Source organism: Leptonotus elevatus, chromosome 3, assembly GCF_054856555.1.
Source record: "Leptonotus elevatus isolate MCC_2025b chromosome 3, RoL_Lele_1.0, whole genome shotgun sequence".
In the NCBI taxonomy this organism is placed as follows: Eukaryota; Metazoa; Chordata; class Actinopteri; order Syngnathiformes; family Syngnathidae; genus Leptonotus; species Leptonotus elevatus.
The window spans coordinates 8,463,272-8,488,045 of NC_141241.1; the positions used below are offsets into that span (position 1 = coordinate 8,463,272).

The 24,774-nt window shown below is 40.8% G+C and overlaps 1 long non-coding RNA gene across 2 annotated transcripts in view; it reads left to right on the forward strand.

Moving 5' to 3' along the window:
• The window catches only part of LOC147176861 (uncharacterized), a 61,615-nt gene that overhangs the window by 15,766 nt on the left and 21,075 nt on the right, over positions 1–24,774 (forward strand). For both annotated transcript variants that reach the window (XR_015094432.1, XR_015094431.1), the window contains exon 3: positions 23,774–23,847. This is a non-coding gene — a long non-coding RNA (uncharacterized LOC147176861). The remainder of the gene's footprint in view (positions 1–23,773; positions 23,848–24,774) is intronic.

Sequence of the window (24,774 nt, forward strand, 5' to 3'; positions counted from 1 at the left end):
CTAATCTTTAACATGAAGTAACTCGTGAAATTCTGCACATTTTTAAAATTGTAAAAGTAACATTTTTAATTGTGTTAAAGAAACTTTAAATTAACTCAAAATGAACACAGTAATTCTGACACCCCTACTTTATATATGTTAAAATAAAGACGTACATTTATTGAACATGTACACACACCGAGTAATAGCATGGCCAATCGACCAATGGCGGTGCAGTCAGACCATGTAGGAAAGCGGCAAACACAAGTCAAAAAAGGATCCAGTAATTATTGTAATTAGATTACTTTTTGGATGATGCACAACACGCCATGTTCTTGTGTTGTCAAATGTGACGGTTTCCCACAGGAAGTGCGAGCAGGGACGACAAAGCCCCAAACGACAATACCCCGCGTGTATTTATTCACACACGCTTGACACAAACGCTTGTTTAGACGATGCAACATCCCTCCAACCACCACCTTACACTTTCATTTCCCCATCCCGGCTCCTCCCTTTTTGTTCACTGCAGTTTATGCACACACACGTCGTATAAGCCGCTGCTGTAGAGAATGTAATGTAGGTCATCAAACGGATCCGGCTGGGGAAAAGGGCGGCTGTTTTGTGATCCTCCAGAGTATGCGAACGATGCAATACGGAAAAACAACAGCGGGAGAAAACAATGGAACAAACAAAAGCGCCTCCGACAAACCGTTAAAACGTGTCGTGCGACTGTTTTGGGGTGTTGTCGCCGGCGGATGGCGACGCAGGAAGACAACCGCGTTCCCTCCCTCACTCTTTTCCGACCTCTCTGGTGAATAGTTGATGCCACATACCTGCCTGTACTTCCCTTGCCATTATCACCCCGACACGAGATTGCACTCAAGACAATGTTGGAATTTTTGATAACACGGATTGAGAAGAGTGTAACACTGTTTTGAATTAATAAACAACACGGGCTGGTGCTTTTAGAGCACAATCCATCCTCTTTCTCTCCCCACCACTCGGCCTAATATTAGTATTATTACTTTTTAATCCTACCGTTGTTGTCTGGTAGATATCCGAGAAAGCTCTCTCCTCCTTGGTTGGGAATTGGAGACGAGTGTTTCTCGAAACGTGCTCTGGCAGCTTGCTGTGATTTTGAGTAAGCCGGCTGAATCGAGCAACATAAATGACATAGGAAAAGATGAGATGACGATAAAGTTAGAAAGCGTGATTTATATTTCACCCACTTCACCCAACCTCTTAGTCGGCTTGGTTGAAAGCCTCCATGCAGGGGTGTTGCACTATATGAGGCCTTGTTCGCACTCTGGCTTAAATCTGGAGCATCTCTGATACATGTTTTTGGCATCCTGTGAAGGAAGTACAGCAGAACAGCAAGAGTCAACATTCGGTCAAGTTGGTAGGAAAAAGGGTAGGGAAAAAAAAAGGTTTTTAATAACCGATAGATGCCACAAAATGGCGGCCAAATCATTATTATATTAGATTTCTTGTGCAAATTTTTATAAATTTTAATGAAACATTCCTGATTGTTTGAATCACCTTGATTATCAGCCTAAGACCTTCCAAAACGTTTTTGTAGCCATATGCTAAACCTACCAGGAAGTCCACCATTTTCATTTTATTGTGAGAATTGCGCAAAATTTTGGGCCTTTGAACTCATTCACTCCCAGACATTTTCACTGAAGCAACCTCCTTCGCTCCCGGCGGTTTCACTGGATTTTAACTGATTTTGCAAAGCCCACAGAATATTGTGTTCTATTGCTATAAAAACATAGAACCTACCAAAAGAAAGATTAGAGTCTCTTCTTTCGTCAGGAAAAACAGTATATTTCTATCTGTTTCAGTTTTGCAGAAATTAGTATTAGACTATAGCTAAGTTTCATCATTATTCACAAATCTGTTTAAAACACCGGGGAAAATAGCTTTTTTTGCAACATGGTCGTGGTTGATCTCTTATACTCTGCTGTCACCTGCTGGCCGTTTTTTGTCCTAACTACTATTGCTTTAAGCGTCCTCTTCAGGTAGGTCAGTGGGACCATGGCAATATTTAAAATAGAACGCTTTTACACGTTTAGGGTTAGGGTTAGTAGACAAAGCTATTTCCTGACTAAATAAAACACTTAGTTCAACATAATAACCATTTTGGCAACAAGATCAAGCCCAAAAGATCACATGAGCAGCTCATGGGCCTCTTTTAAAAAGAGTTTACCAAAAGTTTAGCATATTGCTATTTGTATGTTTGCTACCATATTAAATCATTGTCGATAGTTATTGTGAAAAATCATGAACATGGTTAGTGTCTTCTTCACATATGTATAATTGCGCTTGAATATTTACATGCACTCGACGTTAGTAACCTTATGAGCACAACCATAAATGCACATCTCTACTCATGTCAACGTCAACCTACAAATATCAAAATAATCGCCAAAGTACTTTGGATTTTATGGGCATTAAACCTTCTTCTTAGCATGCAGTGCACTCATAAGTTTACATACCCCGAGCGTATGTCAAGTCAAGTTTATTTATATAGCCCTTAAGCACAAAAGAGTCTCAAAGGGCTTCACACGTCCACAGTTGACAAATATCAACGGCATCTCCTGGTCTCTCTGAGCATGGATTTTCATCAACTCCACCTGAAGGCCGAAACTGTGATTCAAACCCAGAACCTCAAAACTGTGAGGCAGATGTGCTAACAACTCGGTCACCGTGCTCTGTCGTCATAATGTATACGAAAAAATATACTTGGGCTAAGTGGATATTGCTTTATCCTTAGCACCGAGACCTGTCTGTTGTTAGGAATCATAATGAGGGGTTTCGTTTTCCTCTATTTTTTTTTCTTTTTTAAAATCTGAAGCATGTGAACAGGACAGGATTTGATTTGAACCGCCAGCTCCGTTCGATGTGTGTATGTGCGCGTATGGAATAGATCCATCCCTTCCTGATGTGACTCCCAGCAGTCGACAGCCCTGCCAGCCGTTGTCATTTTCTGGCAGCCAGATTACTACTGTGGCTGGCATTTTCCACAGTTGTCAAGTAAGGATTTAATGGCCAATTATCCTCAGATAAATATATTTCTGCTGAGAAGAGGGAGACTTGGGGGGGCGGCGTCGGTCGCTTCTAATTGTGGCGAGCACACGCCTCCATAGAGTGGACCACCTCCTGTATCCACACGCTGCCACTTCATCATCACCTAAGATGTCAGCTGGACCATTAAAAAATAATTCCGGGGTAGTGTAAATGCTATGTTACAGCGCAACGTACATGCACTCATTAAACAGGGTGGTACCGTCCTCAAAAGGAGGACATAAAGGTACCAATCACGGCAAAAGTATCAATCAGTATCAAATATGTCCTGTAAATATAATAAGCCTTCATTAATTTAAGATAATCCCTCTCATTAAATTCAGTCTTTAAGCCATTTTAGTTTACCTACCTGTGTAGCAATGCTAAAATGGTACCCTGCTTGTACAAAAATGTAATTCACTTTACATCACTTCATTAGGAAAATAACATTTAAACATGTTGTTTATTTACTTGAATTATTATGACTTAAATTTTTTATTTAATTTAAATTTTCAATAATATCAATATGACTAAATAATGAATTACAACTGAATAATATGTTGATATAAAATAATATCGATAGACAACTAGAAAATGCAATTTATGTAGAAATTGTGTGTGAAGGCTGAATGAAAACTGTGGAATGATGCAGAATGGCCTGGAAAGAGCTGAACAGTTGAAAAGTTAGAACGGTGTTAAGAATCAAGTAGGGAATAGATATAATAAACATCCCTAAAGGGAAATGAAACAGTTGACTGTTTTGAATGTCAATTTGAAATGATATAAATGTGAAATGTTGAATCTGCCATTAAGAATGAACGGGTGAAATTAGGGTACAAAATCGGGAATTGTGGGTAAGGCGTGAATATTTGGAAAACAAAAAACGGAACTTAGAATGGCATGAATATTTGGAATATGTTAAAATTGGAATGACAAGAATCGGTATGAATTTTGTGGAAGTAGATAGATGCCAAAAAATGGGCAAAATAATACGTTTAAAGTATATTAACATATGTGTGAAGGCCACAGCCTATGTGTGATATAACCAAATATAATAAGGCTTATTTTAAATCAATAAATTCCCTTTCAGTTTTGCGGTCCTCGGGCATCGTCAAGTACATTTACTTTATTATAGTTTTATTACACAGTAGTTACTTTAATATGACCTAATGTCAAAATAAACAAACATTCCCTTGACAGTTAATAAAGTGTTGATGATGATGGAAAGACATTTCTTCTAGTTTTGATTGACACTTCCAGAGAGGTATTCATGGTGACTAGTTGGAATTCATGCGATCATTGGTTGTTTTCAAATGTCAATCATTATAGCAGCCCGTCTGATTGGTTGCTTTTAAGCATCAGTGTGCCACTGTTTCTGTAATCAATCACTGTCACATAAAGCAAATAAGCTGCAACTATATGTACCCTGGTTGCAAGGTGAGGCATTAGCAATACAAAATACAGTACATCTGTGTTAACGTGAAATCGCCGCAAACCCGGGCTGAGCGGCCCCTCGTCGGCGTCACCTCGGGTTAATGACAGTCACAGTCTCAATCAGCGCGCTGGTGCAGAGGATTTAGTACCTCCCCTTTGGCACTGGGAAATGCTGATAATGATGCTGGGTGGCACGGAGCGTGTCCCACCTGACATCGGCAATGATTTGAAAACTCCTGCAACACAGAGAAAGTTCATACATTCGCTCTGCGAGACAGACACACACAGTTATTGTAGGCAAATGGCAGTTTCTATAACAAAATGTCATTAAATAGCAGATATTTACAAACCCAATTCCAATGATGTTGGGTTGTGCAAAATGTAAATAAAAACAAAACAATTTCCAAATTCTTTTCAACAAATATTAAAACGAATACACTACATTTAATGTGCAAACTGTGATAAATGTGGACTCGTCAGACCACAGCAAAAACATTTTTTACACTTGGCTCCACTGACTATCAGGTCAGGAAATGTATTCTAATTTCACTGAAATCATTAAATGCAGGTTAGCTTTCAGCATCAAGTGACACTTTTCAAAAATAAATACCTCATTAGCTATGATTTTGAGCAAGTCAAGTTAGCTCAGTGCTTAGAGCAATTGCTTCCCACCCACGAGTACCTGGGTTCAAACCCCGCTTGGAACACATTTGAGTACATTTGATGGTTCGATACCAACTGACAATCACATCAGGAAATGGATTATAATTTCTCTGAAATGATTAAATCCCACTTTAGACAGATTGCAATTAAAGTTTGCGTTTTATTAATTTGCCCTTTAACTACAATTAAAAATTTGTAATTTTCACATAAATTATCTTTTAATTAACTTCATAAGCACATGCATTCAAATCTTAGCATTCAGCATTCCCACGCATTTCTGCACTTTGTCTCGTTACTTTAGCTATGCTAAATCTATCTTGGTTGACGGTTTAACAGCTGTAAACAGGGCAATGCACTCACGATTATCTAAGCTAGTTTCCCATGATCCTTCGGCACGGTAGCAGTTCGAGTTCCGGTATGACAAAAACATGCATGTTAAGCGATTTAAGTGTTAAATTCTTTCTTAATTGGTTTAATGTATGGGTGACTGAACGGAACGAAGAAAAAGCAGGGATAGTAAATAGTAGGACCGCCAGGACTCAAATCGAACTTGGGACCTCTGGTCACCCTACCTACCTCCCAAGATTACCTCCTCAACATGTCTGTCAATTTACATTTGAAACAGATATACTATGCTGGTAAAAACTTGTTTTTTTAACCTAATAACATTACAAAACACTTATTACTGAATACCCACCCAGAAAGTATGCTATTATTTACCATAGCAGTCAGATGATTTGCATACACTTGTCATGAGTTGTTATGACATAACTCAAGCGTTGTGTGCGCTTTATTTAAAGTGATCTCCACATTGGTCACAATCCCAACTTTGTCCTTTATTTTTTTTCTCCATCTTTCTGCTCCACTCGTTCTATTAACCTTATCATCAATGACACCCTAATGATGGGTGTGATTATGCATTCGGACGGGGTCTGTGAGCGGCGGCGTTGACACGGTGTTGACAGGCTGCTGCGGTGGCGTCTCAGGTGGGCCGCCGCGCTGTTTGGCACAGGCTTCATTTAGATTCGATTACAGTGATGTACGCCTTATGGGTGTCACTTCCCTTCCGCGTCACAATTTAGAGGGGGAGCTCGTGTGCAGTAATTGTGCTACCTGGGCGCCGCAGCCCTGATGGCAAATCAAGCGACGGGGCGTTTGGCGGCATGTCATGGCTGCTCATTTATTTGCCTACACTGACAGTGCAGGAAGAAAAAGAAAGAAAAAAAAACTGTGTAAAAATAAGTTAGCTGAACACTTATTAGACCACCACCCAGTGCAAAGTTGAATGATAAGCACTGCTAACCAAAACACATCTTTCTGCAGTGGTTAATACAGTAATCCCTTGATTATTTGCGGTTTACTTTTGGTGAATATAGTAAATCTAGAGCTGTCAAAATTAATAGATTAACCGATAAGTATCATATTAATCGACAACTATTTTAATAATTGAGTAATCCTTTGGAGCCATTTTATTATTTAATATTGTCCCAATCCTCTGATTTTAGTATATCAACAGTAATTGTTCACCGATTTCTGTAGCCCTTCATGAAAGAAGACTGATTATCATCTGTGGTTGTTGTTTAATCAAAATAAGACATTTACAAACATATGTTTTTACTTCGGAAAACAATGACCGAACCGGTAACATCCCTTTTTTAAATCACTATACAAATATGAAGTGAGAAATAACGACCAATCACTGGTTAATAAACCATCAAGTAAAAAAAGAAAAAAAAGAAGCTTTTGTAATACACTTTTATGCAAAATTTAAATTAATCCGATTAGTCAATTAATCGACTGAATAATTGATAGTTTAATCAATTCTTCTTCTTTTTTTTCTTTTTTTTTTAAAGAGCTCAGTATTGTTCATTCGGTAATGTCATCATCATTGCTCTTTTTTTTTTTCATCAATTCTAAAAATATTCAATATTGACAGCACTAGTGAATTCACTTCCTCTTGTTTGTTTGTTTAGCTAGCTAGCTGTTTGTCTAGCTATCTAGCTAGCTGTTTATCTATCTAGCTAGCTGTTTAGCTATCTATCTATCTATCTATCTATCTATCTATCTATCTATCTATCTATCTATCTATCTATCTATCTATCTATCTATATATGGGGAAACACATAATTTTTTTATGTTATGAGTATTAAATATAATTATCACTGTTTGTAAGAAATAATCATAAAAATTAAAACTCAAGTAAAGTAGACACTTTCCATCATTTTCCACCACTGTATAAGAGCGGCCCTGCATTGTACCTCATTTTGTGAGTGCAGTTGCAGATTGTACACCCCATGTAAGCACATGGTCTCCTGTGAGCGCACTTCCAAACGACACTTGTCATGTGACACTCATTCCCGCAGCTAAACAACATCTACGGGGAGCAACGGAAAGATCACAGCCTCTTCTCTCGTCAACACGGCGAACGCTCGTCTTCCGCAGCTGTAAAGCCTACTGGGTATTGCATATTGCAAATAGCCTCAAGCGATGCACTTATGTGCGGAAAGAAACGTGCTTATTTCCACTGTGTGGTGGTGGTCCACATGTGAGCGCCACATTGCGTCGATGGCGGCCTTGGTGATTTGTGTGCAGGCACGGTGGCCTGATGATGGCCGTTTTTCATCACGTCACTCCTACTGACGCCACGGTAGCTTGACGGGGGAGGTCGCGGTGAGGTCAGTGTCAAACAGATACAGCATCCAGGTGTGTGAGGCAGCTAGTAGCTAGCGAGCTAAGCTAACAATGCTAGTGACGTGTTCCTGGTGGCAACGTTTACTATATGGCATGTTGTCTCATAGTAAATACAGGAACTATGCTCCTTAATATTTTCCTCATAATAATCCACCTACCTACATACCTACAACATAACCAAGCTACTTAAATGACCAACATAATTACCTGCAGTACCTACAGTACCTATCTACATTATGAATTGATCTACTGTCTTACAAGTGGTGACCTTGACATGCTGTTCTGAGTCTAAATCATCAGATGACATACAGTGTTCCCTCGCTACTTTGCGGTTTAGTTAATGCGTCTTCACTCTACTGTGATCGATTTTCATTTGTGACCATCACTTCATTTATTGCGGATTTACCTTGCTGTTTTGCATGTTTTCTCCCAATTTTTTTCCTTCAAAGTCAGTTAAAAAAATGTATTTTCGTTTTTTGGTGAAGGGGGACATTTGTTTTTCAAAAACCAAAACCATTAACATTAGAGCTCCTCGCACACAAATTCCCCGTTCCCTCATCCTAGGTGCATTCGGAAGTACGCGCCAGGCACACTGCTTCGCTCAGACTGTTTGGAAACTCAGAATGTTGTTCAAATGTGTCATTCGGATATTCTGAGTACGCGAGCCCAGTCCATCAGGCAGTACAAGGAAAGTAAACAGTTGAAGCACAAGCTACTGCAGCGCACAAGGACGAGGAAATGACGCTTAATTATGTTAAAGTTTTTCTTTTTAGATTAAAATGGCTTACCTTGATCAGAATGCCACAAGGTACAATCCTCTTGGGATAATGCACCTTTTGGTGCAGTCAATCCTTGTTGTGGAAACTGAAAACTAGTTCCCGAGATTGCTGTTTTTGAAGAAGAAGAACTTCTGCTGAAAGTACAAAGATTTACAGAACCGGTATTTATTCTTCAGTTTGCATTTTAAAAGTTAAATTTATTAAGTGTAACAAGTGTTTAGAATGGTGAAAACTGTCAAGATAAAGTCAACCTCTACTTTGCGGAAATTTGCCTATCACAGGGAATAATGGAACATATCATCTAATTTGCAAAAAGTCATGGAACACTGTAATGGTTCAGTTTGTGGATTGTCTTTGTATCCATGCTCCAGTGGAACAGAATCCCTAACACGTTACATGGCACAAGCCTAAATTGAACAGGCCAACAAACTGCAATCGCAGACATCCGCCAAATCGAAATAATCCTTAAAATGATGGTCTAATACGCTATTGATTCACAATCACAGAGGCTTGTAACCTTTTTACGGAACTCCAGCTGCTGGCCCCTCTTGGTCCCAATTCTATTGAACTGTTACGTTCACTGTACTCTGTACCAAGTAAAGGCCTCAAGCGTCGGCCTCAACCACATGCTTCCGCTTAGTTTTTGTGTTTTCTCCTAGTGTGTCTGGATCGCAGCCCAAATGGCAAAGTGTCGCGTGAACAAAGGCGACGCTGGCGCACCCAAGTTGACTTTTTAGTTCAGAGCCGCCACGGAAACACGCGAGAGACGTGTCGCTGTTCCGCTAAAACTGCTGACACCTCATTCCCGGTTCTGTAGCTGCTTTTTGTCATTTCATGTTTTACCTCTCATCTCTCATCGCCGCATTTGATCTCTTTGTCTGCACCCTTATGTTTATCCCCAAATCCACTTCCTGCACGGCAACAGCGACTGTTATTCCGACTGGCTGGAGGAGGTGTGATTGCCGCTATCGCTATTCTTTTCTTCCAGAAATGTAAATCTCATGTTTTAAAGATTCCTTTAATGGGAATCAAAGTCTAAATATTTCAATGGTGCTGGTTTATTATTCAGGAGACTTGCAGGCGTTTGCAGACTGTGAGGGAGATCCACGTAGCTGGCGTCTTAGCAGGCGCAGGTACACGGCTTCAGCCGGCAATATTACAAGGATTAGCATGGCGTATGAAATATTTAGTGGATTTCTTCTCCCCTCCCTCTAAAACCCAATAAATCAAATGACTGCCAAATGTCATTACAGTGATGGTCTTTGACTGCCTGGGAGAGAGTGAGAGACCCCTTTTCATATTCAAATTTGGGGTCGGTAAAAAATGAAAGCGCAAGAAAAGGTTCCAGGTTTGATGGCGAGGCGTTATTCGGGGGTCTTTGGCTCTTGCCAAGAGGAAAGGCATCTGGCCTGTTTATTTTGGACTGTTTTCCCCCAACTTTTTAGGGTAAGGAAGACCAGCTGTCACCAACTGTCACAGGCATTGTCCTGGCTGAACAGATGACAGATACAGATGACTCCCACCCCAGCCTAAACAAGCCCCTTGCTTGTGTTTGACTCATTCATATGGAAATACAGAGATAAAACATACACTGCTAATTTGCAACAAATCAACAGTGTCCCACGGAGCGGATGCATTTGGGTTGTGTTGGTCTTGTGTTTGACAAAAAGTTATCATGAAAGATCTAATAGAAACACAAGGTTCAGGGTGTAAGGTAGCGTTCCTAAAGAAACAACATGCGATCGGGAGAGTCACCCTCCCCCACGCCATGCTCTCGTCATTCACCAGACGCATTCAAGAGTTTTGAATTGATCGTCCCTTTAGGAACGCTGCGAAGACTTACCTTGCTTTCTTTATAGACGTTTCACATTGCTTGACAGGGAGCCAGTCGCCACTCTACGTCACGACGCACTGAATGCCTTGCGACGTAAATAACAATGGCGGCGTATGTCCATCCATCCATCCATTTTCTGTACCGCTTGTCCTCACAAGGGTCGCAGGGTTGCTGGAGCCTATCCCAGCTGGCTTCGGGCAGTAGGCGGGGTACACCCTGTACTGGTTGCCAGCCAATCGCAGGGCACACAGAGACGAACAACCATACTCACAATCACACCTATGGACAATTTGGAGTGTCCAATTCACCTGCCATGCATGTTTTTGGAATGTGGGAGGAAACCGGAGTACCCGGAGAAAACCCACGCAAGCACGGGGAGAACATGCAAACTCCACCCAGGAAGGTCGAAGCCCGGACTTGATCTCACAACCTTTGCACTGGGAGGCGGACGTGCTAACCAGTCAGCCACCGTGCCGCCGGGGCGTATGTCCAAATAAACTATAAAATGTATTAAACTGGAAATTATTTTTGAAAATTAATCTCATAGTTATGTTAGTAACAACCAAATAAATAATATAGAGCAAACTTGTCATTACAGGGACCAAGGACAAAATTCATCCTTGGAAAATATTCATCAACATTGTGCATGCGGATGAAACGACGGACATGTGCTGAATCATATTCATTGACAAGGGGAATGGAGTGCATGCAGCTACGCGCGCCGATTAATATTTCGAGAGGGAGCCACCGGCCGTTCGGCTCAGCAAACTCCCAAAAGTCCCGATGGCTGAGTCCGCCCCAACTTAAAGGAAATCTGCTGGACGTGTCAAAGATGAATTGCAGCTGTCCTGTCCTGTCGACAAATGAAAACGTGTGGATTCAAAGAAAAACACAGTTGGGAAAGCTAATATCCATTATACATCAAATTGATCACTTTGAATAAGTCATAGGTGTGAAATATTCATGCCAAGCTGTCCAAACTTTTTCCTCCTTCCGCTCTCCAACGTTGACTTGACTTTCTTCTCCATTAATTATCATGCCCAGGAGGTTTTTTTTTCCCTTTTGCAGCCATCAGGCTGAATCATCTTGACAAGGCGGCATGGCCCAATTACACCACAGCTCTGCCAGACTTTGATGTGGCGGAAAAGCTGGGAGATAGGGGGCAAATTGCGCCCGCCATATTATGGTAATGATCCGACGGAATCCCGCCGCTAAACTTTGCTTGTCGCTTGTTTAAAGGAGATGCTAGCGCTAATTACAGAGGTGCGCCGAGGTGGGATCGGGGGGGAGCGAGGAAGGCGACGCCCGAGGGCCCCGCGTGGAGGCCGACGCCCGCCCGCTATAAGTGCAGCTCATAAATGTTGTAAATGAAAACGAGACAAAGTGGACTTATTCCCGTTTAATTATACATCCAAGACGGGTGAACAGGTCAGGGGGTCCCTCTGTTAATGAACACATCTGAAGAGCTGGAGCAGGTTGGGGAAGGCGACCAGTATCTTATGAAGGCGGCGTTACAAGGACCGCACGATAATATCAGCCTGTAATTAACTTGTCACTTCAATTACAGACCCTCTGATTGGAATTGTCTTGGGTTATGACGCCAACCAGCCCCCTCCTTTCCCTCCGCCGTCTGTTTGCTTAATTAGTCTGACGAGTAGCCGCCACGCCCGCGGCCTCGGAGTTTATTGTTGCGAGTGATTGACTAGCATGAAGCGGCGATGCGATCAAAAAAAGAGCGTGACTGATCGACTGTCAGCTGTTGAGGAAAACAACCCAATAGCTACGAGCGAGCACGCAAATGGGTTGTTTGCTTTTCTTGTATTTAAATATGAGCACATGAGGAAAATGTATCTTGGAAGTTCCTTCCAATGGCGTTACAACATTATTGTGACTAATACTTCTATATTAGCCTAGGATGATAAACACTGGGAATACCCAAGAGTAGTCTCTTTTGTCATTTTTTTCCATACATGGTGTCAGGTTGGAATGTGAGTGGTTGAGGGATGGTGGACCCAAAGGCAGGGAAACAGGAATCAAGTGCAATGCGTGGAACTTTAATTAACTATAGGGAAAAAGGTGAGCAGATAACTATGACTTGGTGGGACGTGACTGGACTGGTCACCATGACTAGACGGGACGTGAGTAGACTGGTCGCCATGACTGGATAGGATGTGAGTAGACTGCTCGCCATGACTGGACAGTACATGAGGAGACTGGTCACCATGACTGGACTGGACGGGAGTAGACTGGTCGCCATGACGGGACCGGACCTGATTTGTCTTGACTTGACTTGCTGTGGAGTGACTTGACTTGGCTGGGGCTATGGCTTCTTGGGTGTGATGAGGACGGCTTGGCTGCGACGAGGACGACTTGGCTGCCACAAAGACGACTTGGTTAGCTGCGACGAGGACGACTTGGTTAGCTGTGACGAGGACGGCTTGATTAGCTGTGACGAAGACGACTTGGCTAGCTATGACGGGGACGACTTGGCTGTGACGGGGACGACTTGGTTAGCTGTGACGAGGACTTTGCTGTGGCCAAGGCTACTTGACGTTGACGAAGGCTTCTTGGTGGTGATGATGGCTACTTGGCGGTGACGAAGACGACTTGGCTGTGATGAAGACTTGACGCACGAACTTCCACACATAACATGGGCAATGCACCCACACCGACTTGAATACACCAACACTAATGAGACACACCTGGGGGAAGGGGAAGGGGAAGGGGAAGGGGAAGGGGAAGGGGAAGGGGAAGGGGAAGGGAAGACACACACAGGTGGACATGGTTAGACATAACGAGACAAGGGTAGAAACACTCTTTTAACTGAAGTATTCTGCCGCATAACGCTGGCATTGAGCCGAAACCGCAAGTCACAATTTGGTACATTTCTTTCTTTATTTTTCTTTATTGGTCATTCCAAACATATGGATGTTACTTTTTATTTATTTACAAATTACTGACCAATCTAGTGTTGAAAATGTCTCGCTCTTTTTGATGATGCAATGTTAATGGTTGAACAAATGTGCCGTTTTGGGGGGTTAAAAGTGACTATTTTTGAGGGACAATGAAAATCTTGCAATAATTTTTTTTAAATATTATATATATATATATATATATATATATATATATATATATATATATATATATATTATCATTGTCAAATGCTTTTGACAAACCACTAAAAAGAGATGCACATTTTTTTTCTGTCATATGTGACCACTTTCATTAATGTTGTGATGAATGTTTAATAGCTTTAAAATACTTTAAGGATGTGATTAATTTTAATAGCTTTACAGTAGTTTAAAATCCAAACAGAACTGAGAGTTTGTCAGGCAAATTCCATATTTTTTAACAGACTGGGTGTGTGGCTAGAGCACGAGACAGTTATACTTCCTGTCCATTCTTATGACCCTGAACGTTCTTTGCTGAATATGGGGAACAAAAATGACAATGATGATGGGCACGTCTCTCATCGAATGTTATAAAATCTCATCATGGTTGGTTATTTACAAGGTTAGACTATATTGAAACACATCGATGGGTACATGGTTCCTTGACTATTGTATACAGGAGTGTTTATCTTAATGAAATCGCATTGAAGATAATCTGTATAAACCTTATTGTGTTTATGCGCGCCAGTAGTAACATAAAAGCGAATATAAATATAGCAGAGACAAATTGCAGTCACGGAGATTGCTTGTAAGAACAGGCTTGTCTTTGATAGCGCCTCGTCTTTTCATAAGGAATACTTTGTCTGCATCAATAGGCATAAGAAAGCAAACATAATTATCTGTTTGCATTATGCTCAGAAGCAGATCAAAGATCCTCATCAGGCCTCAGATAGCGTTTTAAACTTTTTAAATGCACGTGAAGCTCTATAAATATACATTAAAGGCGAGAGAGAGCGGATTGTCCTCGGCATTACCTCGCGAGGACATCTCCTGGGAACACTGGGGGCCTCTTTTTGTAAAGCATCGTCGCTTACACTAGCGTCCCGTGTTCTATCACAACGCTCGCCATACTCTTGTCTTTGAAATGGCAGCTTGCGAAGGACTTCTGAAGGCACGTCGAACATTTTTGACACAGGTAGAATCAACGCCGAACCACAGCGGGTTTGTGTGTAAGATTTTTTTTTTTTCCTTGGAGGAAACTTTTAGAACTAAGAGAGCGGCAAAGTGGCGTAATTCAACTCAACACACTGAGCTTCATGTCATGTTGATGGTATTAATTATATCTTGTAAATATCACTTTTTCCCTTTAACCGATGTCATGTTTTCTTCGGCTTGACTATGAATGCAAACAAGGAAAAATGATCACTGCTTTTCCCCGTTTGGTTTCGCCTTTTAGTGGTTTACATGCATATGTGTGTATTTATAATGTAGCGTGAGGCACTAACAATGAATTCGTCAACAACCGATGAAGTAAAGTCACCCTTTGGCTCATTTTGCACGTCTCATTCTTAATGGCGGCATGACAGATGGTTGGTTAATTTTGTTTTGGGCGACAAATGTGACAGCAACTGGAAAATGTTCTGAGGAGGTTTACATTTTGGAAGGAGATGTTGACAGTTGTGATTTAACGGTTTCACAATCTTAGGTTCGGGAACCTGAATGGGTCCCAGGCCAAGCAAAATGTTGTAAGCCATGTAATTGATCATCAAGCTGGCGCACAATTTTTTGACAAATTCATGAATGTACATTTCGGCATTGGTGATACATTTTGCTAAGTTTGGGTCTCAGGGAGGAACCAAATGTCAAGTGTAGTTCTTGAAACATTTGGAAACCTTTTAGTATAATAGTTGTCGTAGCAATAAAATCCATGCACAATTTTGGTCCTTCAGTAGAGGAGGCTAGGGTAAGCAATGGCTCATTGGTGTGAGACATGGACACCCACACAAAATGGAAAAATTGGGCTGTCAAAAAACATATGCAATGTGTGCTATAATTGTTTGATCGTTGACGTATTTTGATGAAAGCGCGTATCATGTCTGTGTTGTTAAGACTAGGGTTGTCAACATTAGTGCGGTCATTTTGAGTTAATTGAAAGTTCCTTTCAAGCCACTTTTTTTTAATTTTATTTACGCACGATTAATGACCGCTCCTTACTTGGAAAGCCTGTACTGGGGGAATTCCAGTCACAAGGCAGCAGACACGTCCACGTCAAAATCTAGCAGTAATAAATGTAATAATCAATGATTTATATATTTGTGGAGACTGGGGTCAAGTTGAATTTTTCAATTTTAAAAATGTGCAGAATTTCACAAGTTACTTCATGTTAATGATTATATAGCTCTTCATATGAAAAGAAAAATGCACTGAGCTGTCACCAATGTCTTGCAAATGGAATTATGCCATCTAGTGTCAGACAAATGACCTCAACACATTTCAATATCACACTCGTTTTTTTTACATTACAGTGCATCTTTATAATTTTAACTCAATTTTATGAATTATTGTGACATTTTCATATTTTATAATATTCAAATGTTTTGATTAATTGTGAGTTAACTATTGAAGTCATGCGGTTAATTATGATAAAAAAATAATAATCGCTTGACACCAGACAAGTACACAAGCCAAAAAAGGTTGGGAACCACTGCCTTACATAATCTATATGAGAATTTATAACCAAAGTTCCATACTAAAAAATCCAAACACAGTACTAGTTGTACCATTACATTTGTACGTAGCATACATAGAAAGTTGAGTTGCATGTTTGTAGTGTAATGTTTGGTATGTTAACCATTAAACATCCCTATTTCAGCCCCTTACCGCTACGTTTATTGCTGACTAGTTTGACGAGAATAAAAAGAATTGCAAGTCACGTACGCTAATCTGTTCAAGACACAACGAATACTTTGCTAACTGTGGGTTGTTATAATTAAACTTAACCATGATGGCCGTGTGCTGAAAGAATTAGCAACACTCCAATGACCATTTAAAGGATCATACTGGTCCATAAATCCCAACGCAAACACTGGACATGTGGCTTTGTTTTCCACCGTCAGTCTGAAGGCACTGCGAAGTCTCAAAAAGGGGAAAAAGACAGAGCGGTTACACCCTTGTAGAAAAACATAGCGTTTTCTGTGAGCGCCTGCCACGGGACTATGTCATCCACTTGAGGTTATGCTATCCTGGTCACTGAACACGTCTTGGCTACGAAGGCCCAGGGGTGGCGGTGGTGGCGGCTGCGGTTGCGAGCAGTCGTGATGAGGGTTCCTCGCATGCATGTGTCACTTTGCGGCCCAGGAAGCCTTGTGGGGCCTCGTTGTGCCTGACATTGTCATTACTGGACAACATACAAACGCTGTGGCGTGCAGCGCGCAGAACGAACGGAAAAGGTTTGCTTTTTTCCCCCCTTTCTCTTTGGGATGGCAGCGCGAGTGTGCACATATCTATTTGGAGCAAAGTGACTTGTCAATCAAATCAGGCAGATGGCAGGGAATTAAAACACATGTTATGCCCAAATGGATTCATTCTATGGCAAAATTCAGAGCTAAAGTTATTTTGTATTTGTTCAAAGAGTAGTATCTTTTAGTTGGTAGTGAGAACATTGAAAGACAATAAAATATATTTTTTTATATTTTCTTTATTGGCAACAGATCGACGTTCACAACAACTAAACCGCATTGTGTTGAATTGGGGAAATATCAGAAATGCCCAGATGTTCGGAATTGTTAATTGGCTAAGTATGTTAAAAAACACAAAAGGATTTTGTCACTGATAGTAACTTCAAACTGCTCTACAGCAAAGAAGCAAGAATTACAATTAAGTAATTGCATTTGCTTCTTTATTTAGCTTATTATTCATACGGTCTACGTTCCATTAATAGTTGCAGTGTGCTTACTGTATTTCAGTTCAATGCAACTCTCCATGGCCTCTTTTGGTTTGTGTATCAGCTCCACTACAATATCAACCATGACAACAACAGCAAGGAATGTGCACCTCATGAATAAGGCGGCATGCAAAGCCTTTGTTTTTATACGAGAAGCCTCCGTTGCAATAAAGCGTGCTATCAAGCTCCTCCGCAGTGGCTCGCCGGTGTCCGGACAGCGAGTGGCTGCCATACAGCAGCCCTAGCCTTTGATCGCTATTGTAATAAACCGCACTGAGCTTCTCTCGCTGTTCTTTTTCCCTTTGCTTTTTGCAACTTGTGTACACACTCCCTCTCTCTTTGCCGCTGTCAATCTTGTTAATTTACACCGACAGCATGCTTTGGCCCAATGAAACACACAACACAAAGCTTTGGAAAACTCAAGGAGTGTTCAAGAGAAGAAGGTCAAAAGGCGGAATGAGTCAACGAAGGAACCTTTTGTATTTTTCCTCTACACTTTGACGTTCAAACATAGAGGTTCAGTTAGCGTTCTTGGTACACACAGTTAAGTATGTCACTATCAGCTAGTTAACCTTACCTTGCATAGCCAACTAGCTATCACAGCCTAAATAATATTTTTATTAATTTGGCAACCCAATACCTTGTAATGTTTTTTTCTTTACAGAGCTTATTTGGATATACGCTTCGAGAGTGCACTGGTTCACTCCGACCATTTGGAATCTGTTTGTTGCTCGAATTTGCTATTCTGAAATTCAGAGCGCACCAAAAGCGTGCCAGTGCATTGGATGGTAGAAGATAGAAACAATACTGGCAAAATGCGAGGGTTGTTGCCTGATGGGGGATATAAATGTTGTCATTCACCATTCGTGGACAGTGGATAATTCTCAAGTTGGTAAGTTATGAAAGTTTTTTTTTACCCAGACGTTCCAGTTTAGCGGCGCTAGCTCTGGGGCTTTTCCTCATGTGGTGGTTGTTAAGTTTGACATTAGCTGGCAAGTAATAGTTTTGCTAACACACCTAACTGGTGCGAGCAGAGTGCACTTTGCCTCTCCATACATACACACTCTCAGTGTAGTGCACGGACTTTAGAGCGTATTTCTGAACGCACCCCTAGCTATCTATCTATGTAGCATTCTTTTCAGCTTTCTATCAAGTGTCTGTCTATTCGTCTGTCCATTCATCAGCTAGCTAGCCTAACTTCGCCTAGCTAGTTAGCTGCCACAAGCCATTTACTGCTCCTTGTCCTCGTCTGGCAACTCCATATTGCTCATGTACAACAATTATCCATCTGTCCATCTACCAAGCCACCTATCTAACTACCTACCTACCTACCTACCTACCTACCTACTAAAACCGAGAGTATCAGTCTAGCTATCTACCAACATACCTATGGTCTGGCTACTGACTTACCGATATCCAATATTTTCTACATTTTGTAGGTAACTAACTTCATACATAAGCATTTTCTATATATTGATTCTGTATCATTTAATATGTTAGTGTTGCACAATTAAGGAGGTAGAATGCTTAAAGGCTCCAGTCAGGGCAAACAAGGACCGAATCTTAGTCTTATTGCAAGTGACATTGGCGTTAATGCACTGACACAGCATCTGTGCTCCAGCGAGGCATGAAAATGTGCTGCTAAACAGGCAACATAAACACGCTGATACATTCCATTTATAAGCCATCAGGCCGCAACATACGCTGACACCCGGAATATTTCCCTGAGATATTGTTTCTCATTACAGAGCTTGTTAATGGCACTATACACGGACGGTGACCTTTTGTTGAGAACTTTTATCCCGTCCCCGAGTTGCTGAGGAAGATGGACGAGGTTAGGGAGGTCACCGCGGTCGCAGACTATCTTCCGCCGCCAAGATTTACAGCTGCAGACGGCCGAAAAACCTCAGCCTCGAGTCCTCGCCCGCATGCTTGGAACAACTCCTTCAAGAGCGCTCACAATTCTTTAATTTTGTATGTTTTAGTAGCATGGCTAATGTCTTAATAATCCCACAAGACTTTGCAAATATAGAACTTAATTTTCTTTTAGCAACATCTCCACAAAGCATCATCTGTAGTGGACTCATTAGGCGTTGGCTAATGACCTTTTTCCCCCAGACGAGTTTTATTGACGATCAAGTGTTCAATTAAAGTAAACATAGGTGTGTCCAGAGGCACGATCTTGCGTCGTATCCAGATATGCAAGCTGCTCGTTTTGTGGTATAAACTTTAAGGACGCAATGAAAAACAATTAGAGGATTTACAGTCAAGTATGAAAGGAAACCGCCCGTGAACCTTTTGGGTTCACTTGGCTACTTACATAAATCCTTTCGCCAGGACTGATTTACTGAGGGCCACTTGCTACATGAACTTGCTGAGAAGGTGATAGTGATGATGATGATGTTTGCACCATCTTTGTGCGAGCACAGTCTGTTCGGCTCCTCTGAAGCTTGCCTGCTGAAGGGTCAACGCAATGACAGTCAGTAATCAAGATGCACTGAGCTTTAATTGAGAGGTAATCAGCTTTTTATTGGGCTCTCCTGGAAGAAAGCCACGCACCACTAGAATGGTACAATGATTAGCTATATAGATGTATAGATAGATAGATGGGTAGAAAGGTAGGTAGACATTTGGACGGCTATATTCTCGAGAACGGGTATAAAATTTGATGGATAAATAAAAACGTAACAAAAGAGAATTGATTCTCTATACAAGTAAATTGCGTTACACGCTTGGTCATTATTCCAATTGTATACAGTAGTCGATTTAGCTGTCCGTTGTCCCACTTTCATGGGTCTGTGACGAGTCGTCGTTTTCCTAATAATATTGTGGCCCATAGGCCCTGTTCACACGGAAGCAAAGCAGGATTCGTTCGAAAAAAATCTTCTACAGACAGAAACGTTTCAAGTCATGCAAGTGTCCAAAAGAAGATGTGGAGGACGTTTAACGGCTGTAATGTGTATGCCAAGTCTGGAGTGGCGCTGTAGCCACAGGGAGTTGACAGAAAGCATAGAAGAAGAATTGGCGAAGAAAACAAACCACTGATGTGAATATATGACTGGCTAGCCGATAGGCCAAGACTTTTTAAGCCGCGAGGCCAGCATTACTCCTCCCCAAAAACTTTTCGCGGCATACGAACCTATACATTTTACATACAAAATATTTTGCTGTAAAAGCATAAGCAAGCTAAGGAGGTTGCGCAAAACGACTATGACACGGCTATCCGCCATTGTTGTTGAAAGACTGGCAGTTCGCGAGAATTGGAGCATACATCATCAAACTATGACAATGCGTCGTCATCGAGCTGAGACCACTTCGTCATCACTGGAGGAGTGTGCCGCATAAGGTGTCCACATTGGAACGTACGAGGCGCATTTTTAAATCTTTCCACTCTGGATACAAAAGTTATCTGTTTCAAACTCCGAAACCGCGCCACCGTGTGGACGAACTGCAAACAAACGGTAAGAAACTTGTGTGGATACATTGAAACGGGCTTTCATGTGGACGGGAAAATGAAAATGCCCATCCCTAGACTTAATACCATCACTGGCCGGTACACTTTCACACATCTGGACCTCCCAGCTAATTCAAACAAGTGTATAAATTAGTGTAGCGGCGGCCCATCTACTCTAAAATGATTTTTTTTCAGCTCCCCGTCACCTTAACAGGTGCCCTTTCTCACGCTCTCGTTGCAACCACATGGACCTGTCCCGCCTCGCCATCCGTCAACGTCCCGTCACACCTGAGCGGCGGTGGATCAAAGCACCGCACGCCCCGCCGACAACCTCGCAGCTGCCCTCGTGCGGACCCTCAACCGCCCCCCTCGTGACTCCTCCTCACTTCCCTCGCACATGTGCTCCCAAGGCTGACCGCAAATCCTCCATTTATGTGCATTACGGCATCTGGAGAGCGGAGTGACAGATCTGGAAACTCTCTGCCATGTCCTTGTGCGCTCGGCGGCCGCTTTGTTTGCGTCCTCGTCATCCAAAAGCATGCAAAAGGCACGTTCACAGACTTACGTAGAGGTTCGGGCCAGGATGTTTTGCAGCGAGGGCTAATTGTCAGTGAGAGCTACGCTGGTTGAATAATGCCTACAAGGCCCGCAAACAGCTTGAAAAGATGAGTGCCGGGTTGATCTTTCATGCTGGAACTGGTAGGAGGAATTCCAAATGCAGCGATACAAATTTGAAAAGCTAATTTTCATTAATTTCAACAGAGGTAGTGCTGAAGAAAACGATTTCCTTTGTACAAAAACAGATGCCGTTGACTTAAGTTTGCAGATTTATTTAAACCCTGTATACTAAAGTGGGGTTGGGCGAATTCAAACATTTTCTCCCCTTCTTCAGATCCAAGTCAGCAAAGGTCTGATTATCGGATGTCTCTGAAAGATCCTGAACGATTATCTTGCGGTGTGGAGTGTGGTAACAATCCGCAGTGTGGCGCCTCCTTGTTTTTGTTTGGCATATGCAGCACTTTTTTCGTTTTGGTTATCAATGTTTACGCGGTAGACGTGATGGCGCAGAGAAGCCCATTGTTATTATTTTTAATAAAGTGAGCTTGTGAACTTCCAGTACGTTTGTTGCTCTTATAATACAGAATTCTCCGCAAATGACGTGTAAGAGAAAATCTGGTTATATTTCTTGTCAATGTACAAGTGATCACTTTTTCGGAGAAGTGCTGTGCGGCCATGTTGTTTTTTTCCCTGAGAAAGTCGCACAGCAAATGCCACAAATGTTGGCAACCAGCATACAGTAAGGACTCAACATGGAGGTGTTAGGATTTTATTTTCCTTTGCAAAACTCTGACATCAAGTCCAAAATGTCTCACATTTAGGCAATTTAAGCACATGTAAACCAATGCTTTTATTTGTGCACTTTGGATCCCATAAAAAGGAGCAAAATAATAAGCCAAAATGATTGTTTTTACGGGGCATAATAATATTAAATATACGCATTTAAATATTCTAAGCCACAAACAGTTCTCTCCATGGAAAAACTGGAAAGGTCTACATTTTTTATGGCATTGTTATTCCCTGACTCCTGGAACAAATAACACTGGGCTGTTGTTTTGTGGAATACGATTGCTGTCTGTCAAATAATATGTCGGGTTATAGAATAAATTGTTCCATGCAAGATTGGGAATAAACTTTATCACAGCTTTTTGCCTACAAGGGTAAGGGAAACATCTCTATCACAATAGTCAAATTTACCCACATTTATTGTATTATGTATTATACAGTTTTTTTTATGTGCTATGGTAAATGTAAAATATATTTTTCTTACATTATACTTTTTATTTTTACAATTTAGCCAAATACAATTTTTTTTAAATTTATATAAATTGTCATAATTATTTTTAATTATAAGACACTGTTGTTGACTTAATTTGAAAATGTCCCCCCCCCCCAATTTTTTTTTATTTCTGTGTCCATTACATATGTATTTTTCATTTATGATCTTTATACATTACACAACTTTTGTACTACAACATAATAACAAATAACAAATATATACTGTGTATATACACATACATTTCTGTATGTATGTAATATAGAATAATTGGAAAAGCAAAATTTGGAACCCTAATAGTTGTTTATTTTTTCACTCCTTAAATACTTCCGAAACATCTGTCTTCATACATTTTATTTATTTGCATTAAACGTGCATATTTTACAAAAAAATTATAAAAAATGTATTATTTGTCATTTAAACTCATTCACTTCCAGCCATTTTCACAGAAGCAACCCCCTTCACTTAATGGATTTTGACTGATTTTGCAAGACCCACAGAATATATTGTGTTCTATTGCTATAAAAACATGGAACCTAACAAAAGATTAGAGTCTCTCTTCTTTCATCAGGAAAAAAAAGTATATTTCTATCTGTTTCTGTTTTCAGCAATTAGCATTAGAATATAGCTAAGTTTCATCATTATTCACAAATCTATTGAGAATTGTGAGTAAATTAGTTTTTTGATTGGCCCTGGTTGATCTTTTTTGCTCTGCTGCCAACTTCTGGCCAATTTTGTAATAACTACCATTTCTTCAACCGTTCTTTGAGGCTGCATCAAAGCCTTCTGTATGCTCTAGCATAAAAACAACGTATAAATACGTCTTTGAGACACTTAAAACATTTAAAATCGAACCTATAAAATAGAACGCATTTATACGTTTTTGGGAGCAAATGTGTTTTGTACATTAGTAAAAAAAAAAGATGCAATCGTTATGTATTCCAGTATTTTCACTATGTATACATTATTATATTTAGATATCATGTCTTCATTCCATTGTATCTAAATTCTAATTTATACATACAGTATATCCATACATTAAGAGACTTGTTACTTATTTATTTGTTATTTACTGTGTATTACCTATATATGCATAAAAAATAAATAAATATATATATATATATATATATATATATATATAAATATATATTTAAAAAAAATATATGTATAATTATTAGTTTTTTTCCATACCACCTGTCATTTAGGTCAGGTGTAAGTGGAGCCAATCCCAGCTGACTTGGGGCGAAAGACACCGTGGATGGTTGCCAGACAATCACAGGTACTTATCTCTTCGATTGCATTCAGTTGTTGTTTTTAAAATGACATGGCAGACCGTCTGCAGCCCGCGAGCCTTTGGCTGCTTTAACGCATAAATGAAGCACTCTCTTCACGCCGACCGCAGTGGATTTAAGGGCGGCTGCGTTACACGGTTGTTCAATCCCTCACATATAACTCAATAAGGATCAGTTTCTTAGCTGAGCGCGTCAAGGCGAAAGGAAGTCTTAAGAGGAACAAAAAGTCGAAACAAACAACAAAAGCTTTCCGTTTTTGCTCATCATGAGCTTTTTGTCAAAAAGTCGAGAGCAGCTTGGTCTGTCGCTTGTTGGCACTCGACCCGGAATGGGTGCCAGATGTCCCGTGACCAGTAAAAAAAAAAGAAAAAGAAAAGGGGGCTGAAAGTGGCACCATTTAACGAGTGGCACATTTCAAAGTGAAATTAGGCCCATTTAAACCTGTCTTCTACATCACACACAAAAAAAGGATCTACCTTCAATTTATAGCCCAACGTAAACCGCACTAGACAAAAAGTGGGACATCTGCAAGTTGTTAGGAATACAGTCCATTCTCCGTGATGAGAGCCGCATGTACAAATGTGTGTGCCCGACATATTTGTATGATACCACACTTTGAAATGGAAAAAAAAAAAATCAAAGGAGCTTTTTTTGTGAACTCTAAAGCAGCAAGCCTGTGCAGCATAAAAGCTCCATTAAGACATTGCAAGTGATCGCAGGAAGTTGGACGACACGTAGTCCTTTTCCACGGCGCACCGCCTACTTGCTCTATTCACTAACAATGTGTTTCTACTGTCAAAACCAGCAACTAACGGGGAACTGCAACAAAGCGGAGACGATTATTAAAACACTACGATAGAAGAAAAACGATTAATGTGCGTTCGAAAGTTCCTGACGTCTTTGAAGTACCCTGA